Source organism: Halyomorpha halys, unplaced genomic scaffold (assembly GCF_000696795.3).
Source record: "Halyomorpha halys isolate HHAL.00 unplaced genomic scaffold, Hhal_1.1 Scaffold298.1, whole genome shotgun sequence".
Classification (NCBI taxonomy): Eukaryota; Metazoa; Arthropoda; class Insecta; order Hemiptera; family Pentatomidae; genus Halyomorpha; species Halyomorpha halys.
In genome coordinates, this window is record NW_027107540.1 from 54,922 (window position 1) to 63,852 (window position 8,931).

Here is an 8,931-nt window from a genome sequence, read left to right on the forward strand (position 1 = left end):
ATATCATAAAACATAAGATGACAAACACTTCTGATAATAAGTAATAGAAAAAAAAAATCAAATATAATTAAACTAAAACTAATAAATGGAAAGGTACAATTTCTGTTATTGTACATATTTATATAAGAATAAACAAAAATCTGAGACATTAAGTACAGAAATATATAAACCTTGTTTGAAACTTTCAATTGTTATTCTTCCGGAATTAGGTGGACAGAAGGTGGTCGAAGATACGGTATTTAAAGGTTGGAAGGGTATTAGAACTACGAATGAAAGAGGAAATAGAATTCCATAGGGATGAGGAAAGATCTACCAAAGGCTGCGGTTCGATGGGCACTTACATATAAGTCTGAAGGCAGTGAGCGGGTATTACGGGAATGCACTGAGGATTTAAATTGAAGGATATCAGAGATGTACGATGGACGGCGGGATTGGATAATTTGGTAGAGGAAGGAGTCAAGAAAATATTTACGACGGAAGGAGGGGTAAAGTCACTTCAAATCTTCATAAAATCGGGTGACAGAGGCGTCCCTAGGAACCCCAAAGATGACTCAAAGCAATTAATTAACCGTTTTAGTTTTGTTTCGAGATCCCCAGACACTCCCGTAAACCACACAGCAATAATCAAAGTGGGGGAATATTAAGGAGGTAACCAGGGTTTCAAAAGGAAGTAGGTGGTGAAGATAATTTAAACGTTTTAGGGTGGAGAAGGTAAGACGGGAAATATCGGAGACGTGGTTATTCCAGGTTAGAGTTTGGTCTATAGTGACACCAAGGTTTTTAACATATGGATGGAATTATATTGGATTGTTGTTTAGGAATAAGGTTGGAATATGAGGAATAGTTTAAGGAGGTGATTGGATCCTATTAAGATTGCCTTAGTCTTCTCTGCATTCAACTTAAGGTTTTTTTCTTGTGCCCAGTGACTAATTAGATTTAATAAATCAGAGTAAAGTGTGGAGTAACTCAAGGCGGCCCCTTGTCGTCTTCACTAATCAACCTGGCCATAGGCCATCTATACCGCGACTTGTGTGAGCAAAGCTTTGTAAGTAAATATGGATATAAGCTCAATAGCGACCAAGATTGTGAGGTCCCCACAGGGTTCGCGGATGACCAGGCGGTTTCAGCGTGTGACAGGGTTGCTGCGGAAAGAGTCATTGATAGTGTACAGAGGACGTTCAAAGAAATCGGTTTGGCATTGAATCCTCAAAAGAGTGTGAGCATCGTCATAAATAAGGTAGAGCTGGAATTGATGAAGCTCTCCCTCGAGAATAGAGATAACATCCTAACAATGAAAGAAGGCGACACCATAAAATATTTAGGATGCACATTCTCGGGAGAGCTACAGTTCAACGAGGATTCAGCAGCAGGTTAACATTGTCAACCAGTACGTGTTCCCGGGTCTTACATACCCTCTCCAAACTGCTCCCCTCACAAAGCTACGTCCTGAAATCCTAGATGGCATCAACACAATGATTCGCAGAAGTGTTATAGCCATTATAGGGCTCCCTGCGAACACCTGTTGTATGCTCCGAGGAGGTACCGAGGTCTAGGCTTGATCCGCTGCCAATGGGAGGCTCCCCTACAACACTGGTCCATTGCTCAGAAGCTGTCAAATGTACCCGATGCTCTGTTCCAGTCCACTTTCGATTGTTCAGCTGAGATCGCTGAATGTGCCGATAGATTGGGTGTTGATCAGGGGCATCGGAGTGTGAAAGCTCTACGACAGTCGCTACGTGAAAATGCATTCGAGGAATAGGCTAACTGCAGGTGGCAGGACATTGGAGTACGCCATTTCAAAGAGACCAAGAGACAAAGAGTTTATATACGATAAACAAATACTTACGGGCTCTGAATGGTCCAATGCCCTGAAATTAAATATAAACTAAGCACCCCTACGTGGAGTCCCAGGTGTCAGCGGACAGGATAGAGAAGTTGGGTCCCTCTGTCGCAAATGCAACAGAAAGCCGGAAACACCAGCACATGTGCTAGGGAAATGCCCCAACAACTCCCTCCTCATAACACACTGACATCATAGAGTGAAATACGAGTTAATGAAGCTCCTAAAAGAAAGAGAATTTGCCTGCTTTGACGAGGTCTACTGCGTAGATACGGATGGATCCACAAGATATGCGGATATTGTTGCTTTTCCTAAGAAGGGGAAGTTAGCAATTACTCTGGATCCCACCGTGAGATATGAAAATAACGACCTTGACCAGGCAAATAAGGTAGAGAGGGAAAAGAAGGAAATCTACGATAAATGTATCCCTTTCCTCAAGGAGAAGTTCCGTGAGGGCTTCGGAGAACGAGACTTAAACGTGAGAGGCCTCTAGTTCGGAGCCCGTGGAACGATTCCCAGCACAACTAGGAGCTTCATGGAGGAGCTTGGGGTCGATGTCCAGGACGTGGCAAGGTTGTCAGAGAATATTATACTTGACTCCCTGGGAATCATACATCACCACATGCATGGAAATTAATGAGTGGGGGAGTTTATCCAGAGGAGGGATGGCATGTATGCATCGCATATCTTATTTGTTGTTTTATCTATTACTTTATTATTTTAAATATTTTAATATTTTTTATATAGGGGAATTTGTTGATCAAATGAAATAGGGGTTGTGAAATAGAAGGGAAAGAAAAAAAAAAGGAATAAATTGAAAAACTTGTAGTTAGTTTGTAGACTGGTATTCATTGTAAAAGAAAAGTAAAAGAAAACTGTGAAAAAAAAAAAAATGTTATCTTTCTATTATATTATATCATATAAAAATATGTAATTTATATATGTCCAGTCACGAATTGATCAGTATGCTGTGTAATGTAGCAACCTGATGTATTTGGGCAGCATGAATGAATAAAGTATTTCTTTCTCTCTCTCTTGAAGCATCTCCGTGGCAGCCAGTAGATCAGAAGGTGGGAAGGAAAGGTAAATTTGGAAATCATCAGCGTACAAATGGTAGTGAGAATGTCGGATAAGGATGGGAAGATTATTGATGTAGATGGCGAAAAGGGTAGGGGGGGTCGAGTCATTGATGAAGGTTTATTAGGAACCACTACATACTGGGAACGATCGGATAGGAAGGATTGAAACCAGCACAAAGCACTGTTGGATAGAGGAAGATTTTGTAGTTTGGTAAGAAGGGTGTTGTGGTCAACCGTATCAAATGCTTTGGAGAAATCCAGGAGAATGAGGATAGTTAGGTTTTGGTGTTCCATGGCAGTTTGGAGGTCGTGGGTTATTTTAAGGAGAGCGGATTGTGTTGAATGGCCAGGTCAAAAGCCGGATTGGAGGGGATTGATGAGGGAACGTTCTTCTAGGAAGTTTGAGAGTTGGTTTTGAACAAAGCATTCTAGCGGTTTTGAAAGGTTGGAGAGGAGAGAAATAGAGCAGAAGTCATTAGGTGAAGAAGGATTTAGGATTTTATTAAATGGTCGAACTAAAGCAGTTTTCCAATGAGAAGGAAATGTGGCATTTTGCAAGGGAAAATTGTATATATGATAGAGGACAGGAATAAGAGCTGGGAGACAGGATTTAATCAATTTAACAGGAATGTTGTCCGGTCCATGATCGTTGGTATGGGATCTTAAAATGGTGGATAGTAGTTCTTCGTAAGATATGTGGGTAAAAAAGAAGTTTTCAGGATTGAAGGTGTTATTTGTAATTTCAGGAAAGGTTGATGGATCAGTAGCATGGATGTGAAATGGTTGTTGAGATCGTCAGGTGTTATTGGAAGAGAGCTCAGGTTATTGAATTCTGGTAGGGATAAATTTCGGAGTATTTTCCACTTGGATTTGGGATCAGGAGCATTGGAGTGTGTGATGAATGTGAAGGGATTTAGCACGTCGAACTGCTAATTGGGTTGCATTCCGGAGTAGTTTAAAATATGTATAATCTGCAGACAAGCGGGTCCGACAAAATTTGCGTCAAGCTGCTTCTCTTTGTTTTATCATTTCCTTGTTTCCGGAGTAAGCCAAGGTGCAGTTGGACAGCGTAAGGTTCGGGTTTTGAGAGGAGCATGGATGTCTAATATAGATTGCAGATGTGAAGTGAGAGTGGAGACCATAGGGTCGATGGAGTTATAAGAGTTTATAATGTCCCACTGGACGGAATAAAGTTCAGGTTGAAGGGATTCATAGGAAAGGAGGTCTAGATTACGGTATGATATGATTAGGAGTAAAGCATTTGACTGGTAGGTCGTACGTTATTTGGATCAGATCGTGAGATGAGAGAAAGGGAACGGGGTGCTGGGAAGAGGAAAGGATTTTTACAGGAGAGTCACATATAAAAAGGTCTAACCAGGTGTCAGAGGATTGTGTGTGATATGTAGAAGAAAAAGGAATGAGGTAAAGATTGAGAGAAAATATTACATCAGCAAGAAAGGATTTATCACTGGATTGAGCGAGCATGTTGGTATTAAAATCACCAGTGATAATAATATTGGATTAAGTGGAAACGAGTTGGACAAGAGAGGATTTGAAGGTGTTATCAAGTGGAACTCGTGGAGGTCGATAAACGATGGAAAATAACAAGGGAGAAGATATGGTTGAAATTTCGACAAACATGTATTCTGATTGAGGAATGCAGGATTTTGACCTTAAGACTAACATGCACATACAACCCAACACCACCTCCAGAAAAGAAAGCGTAACTGGGAATAGAAACTTGAGAGAAAGGAATAAATGGTTTAAGCCACGTTTCGGATACATGTGGTAAAGATTGTCGAGGAAGTACTGTTTAAATTAATCGAAGTGGGCAATAAGGGATTGTGTATTAACATGACAGGAACTGAGGACATTAGTCATAACTGTGAGGTGGTAAATTGAAAAGTAAGAAGAAGGATAAAGGTTGAGGGATAGAGAATAACAATATTTATTATACTGTTACAATTATATAGAGTGTAACAAAAATAGGAAATTGAAGCTTGATTTATCGAAATTTGGAAAAAATACTAAATGAAGATTGAGAAATAAAAAAAAAAAAAATAAGAGATGTAAATAGAGAAAATTGTATATGTGCTATTATTAAAGTGTTGAAAAAAATTAAAATAAATATAAATAAAATATCTTCTATGAAAAAAAAAGAAAATGATAACAATATTGTGGTGACTTGGATACCAAATTCAACTGAAGACGTCCAAGTCACTGGTCTTGATTAAGATGAAGGTGGGTAGCCATCGGATTGCCTACACCTGACCCTTCTTCCGCTGAACCAGACGTATTTGATTTTTGCCACTTTCTGCTTCTGCCTGGCTAACCAGTAAAAGTGCTTGTTGGCGCACGTCATTGCTTCCCTCACATATATGTGGTGCACGTCGTTTTCATCCCTACCTAAGTGGCGAGTGCAGAAATCCTGTTTATCTCTTCTTTGCCCCACCAGCTCACCACTGTTTGACGCACGAATCTCACAATAATAGGGCTGGGCGCTCCTTCCTGTTTACCCCGTGGTCCAGATCATCCAGAAACAGCTTCACGCCTAGGCCTGCACCAGTACTGAGAACTGTTCCTACTATAGTTTCTCCCTGCTTCTCGGGAATTCCCCTAATCTCTACAGAATTATTTAGGTGATTCTGTTCTGCCTGATTAATTCTAGCTTCAAGGCCATATATTTTAGCTTGAAGATTGTTGTTTTCTAAGGATAGTTCTTCGATTTTATTCTTCTGCTGGTCCAGGAGGGCTTCAATCTTCTCCAGCCATTCTAAATTATCGAAAGAAAGCTCCGACTGCTTCTGAAGAGTGTCTTTTATATCTTTGAGCTCATCGATGCCCTGGAGCTTAACCTTCATTTCTCTAACCTCCTCGATAAGCCCCTTTAAAAGATTAATCATGGTGCTAGGCTCATTTCCTTTCAACATGCCAAGCCCTGACACATTCAGCACACATCCATTTTTTATGAATATCTGGTTCAGAGCTATCAAGTTTGATGCATTTATTGTGATATATACTCTGACAGGTTATGCATGAAATTTTCATTTTTTGATCTCTTGAAATAGCTTTATTGCAGGTCTTACAAATAACCATCTTGAAGACTAATAAATGAATAAAATTAAAAAAATAAAAATGAATGGAGTTTAAAGGACTTGAAGGAGGCAAATAAAAATAAAAACACGTACCAGATTGTTTGTTTATGTGAGCCGCTGTCGGATCAAGCCTGTTAAACTAATCCCCACTACTCTTGTACTGAACAACCGATTTCTTCTACATTCAATGTTTTATCTGATAATTATAGTGCCTAGGGCCACAATGTTTCATGAAATTCACCAAGATTATCCTAATAATTTATATAGATTTTTATGGAATCTTCGCTAGCTGCTAGTTGTAGAGAGAACGAGACACAAGAGTGATGTTTACTGCACGAGTGATACTCTAAAATAAGAAGATATAGAGCTAAAAAATATATGTAAACACACTCCACTTCAAAAAGGTCGCACACCTAGATATTTTTAAACTTCCTTAAACAACAGGTTTTACATAACATACAAAAAGGCTAATAAATTCAAAACAAACAAAAAATTAAAATTAAAGATATGCTTAATTTAAAGAAGTTTCTTTAGAGAAATGAAAAGAAAATAAGAAAAATTAATTATTCCATTTTTAAAAATATTTAAATGTAATGGCATTTAATAACAAGTATTGCCTTTTCTTGCTTTAATAGCTGCTTCTATTCTTTTTGGAATACTCATGAAATTATTTTAATCAAATCTTTTGAGTCACAGTCCAAATCCTCCAATACACTCATCATTAGCATTCCATGTGTAGTAGAGGGAAACACTCTAGACTAAGCATTCCTTTCATGTTAATCACACACATGCTCAATTGGATTACGGTCCAAACTTGTTGCTCTCCTATCCACTCAAGATTACAGACACCTGATGTGTTCAAATACTCGGAAACACATGTTACTGAGCATTATCATCAAGCAATGAATTAGCACCAATCATAGGCTAGTAAGCCACATGATCTTGTAAAATTATCTCTACATATTTTGAAGCAGTCAATGCCCCTACTTGAATTGGTATTAACTTGGTACATGGCACTAAAGAAATGCATCCCCAAAACATGGTAGAGCCCACTCCCACTGTCAGAATTTCTTACATGCAGCACTGAATATTCTGTTCTCCAGGTCTTCTCAAAAATATTTTGCAGCTATCTGGGCTATTCAGGGCAACTCTTGTAGTGCCAGTGATTCCATTCCACCCTTTGGTTTGATTGGTTTTTCAATCAAATATTAGTTTCTGTCTACAATGTTCTGCAGTAAGTAGTGGCCTTTAGCAGATCTTCTTAAGCTAAGGTTTTATTCTCTCAGTCTTCTCCTAAAGGTTGATTCAGAGACTGACATCCCCTGAATACTAGCAACCAAGTTTTTAATGTTAAAAGCTGTTGAATTTCTAAGAAATGTTGAAAGTTTTTGAAAAATGTGGCAACACAATGGACAATACCTGCATATAATTGAGACCAAATCGATCTATTCCACAAAAACAAACAAAAAAAGGAAACACTTGTTTTTGATTATAAAAATAACAATTCATGAATATGTTGTTGATAAACATGCAATATATGCAACTAACAGCATATCAGGAAATAAACCAAACTAAATACAGTATAGGTGTTGAAAAAGTATATAATGTACATCTTAACCATCCATATCAATTTTAAAAAGGCTTAAAACAGTGCTAACAGAAATGATATAAGTAATATTCACTTGACATGCCAAAATGAAATGAAAAATAGCTTTATTATTCTGAAACATATTCCAGTTCCTTTAGAATAATTTGTGGATGAATTTTATACAGGTAAGGGTGATGTCATATTTACTATCAGATAAATTAACAAGGATGATAGAGGCAGATAGTTGCTATAAAGTCAAGCTATGAATACTGTTGGAAATGTTTGCATTCATAGATGGCATAAGCCACGTACCATTTGAACAAGCTTTAATGGCATGATTTATAACAGGTTATCATAACATTCAGTTTATATGTGTACCTTTAAAAAATTTGAAAAAGTTTCAAGAAAATTTTGCAGTTAAAGTCCTAAAGAAATCAACTTGAAAGAATGCAACAAACTGAATGAAATCCACACTTTCAAAACAACAAGCTAGTTTAAGTACTTGGAAACTCTAGTTACAGCAAATAAAGAGCACCTAAAAGAAATTAAGGCAAGAATAGCAGCCGCTAATAGGAGCTTTTTGCTCTTTAAAAACTGTTGAAGTCCAAAGGCCAAACCGACGGAGCTAAAGGTCATCTTATATAAAACAGCCATTAGACCTAAAATTGTGTCATGTGGAAGTGACACTTGGTAGTTAACATGGAAAGTGAAACAATATTAAAGAAATGGGAACAAAAATACTCAGAAGAATATTGGATCAATCTGTGAGAATGGTAACTGGAGGATTGGGAAGAATGTAGGGGCATCCACACTTTAGATGGAAAGATAACATGGAAAAATTATTGATGAGAATGGGGGTCCAAGAGCGGAGGAAGCTTGCTCAGGATAAGGAAAAGTAAAATGGTGCAGGATTCCTAGACATTTGTAGGCTGTAGGACCAGGGAACCAGGGAATAAACAGTAAGTAAGAATTTTTACAATGGAATATCAATACACTTAAAATATAGAGGTTTACCAGAACCATGGTTGGAAACCACTGCATTGTCACAATGATAGAATACAGAATAAAAGGAAAAGATATAATTTGAGGCACAACAAATGAACAATAAAAAAAAAAGCAAACAAAGTAGAGATGAAATTGATTTTAACTTTAGTTTGTAGACAAATAGTGAGTAGCAATGATATAACTAATTTGTAATGTATTTTATTTAAGTAATCCTATAACTATAAATAAAATAAAGTGAGGGTTAGGCTCCAAAAAAAAAAAATTAAGATTCATAGATGTTGCAATTTTTTTTTCGATGGGGAGTTTATATAATATAATATTTTA

At 37.5% G+C, this 8,931-nt stretch overlaps 1 protein-coding gene across 1 annotated transcript in view; it reads right to left on the reverse strand.

Moving 5' to 3' along the window:
• Positions 1-8,931, reverse strand: part of LOC106680900 (farnesyl pyrophosphate synthase) — a gene marked incomplete in the record, with an annotated part of 33,461 nt that overhangs the window by 11,542 nt on the left and 12,988 nt on the right.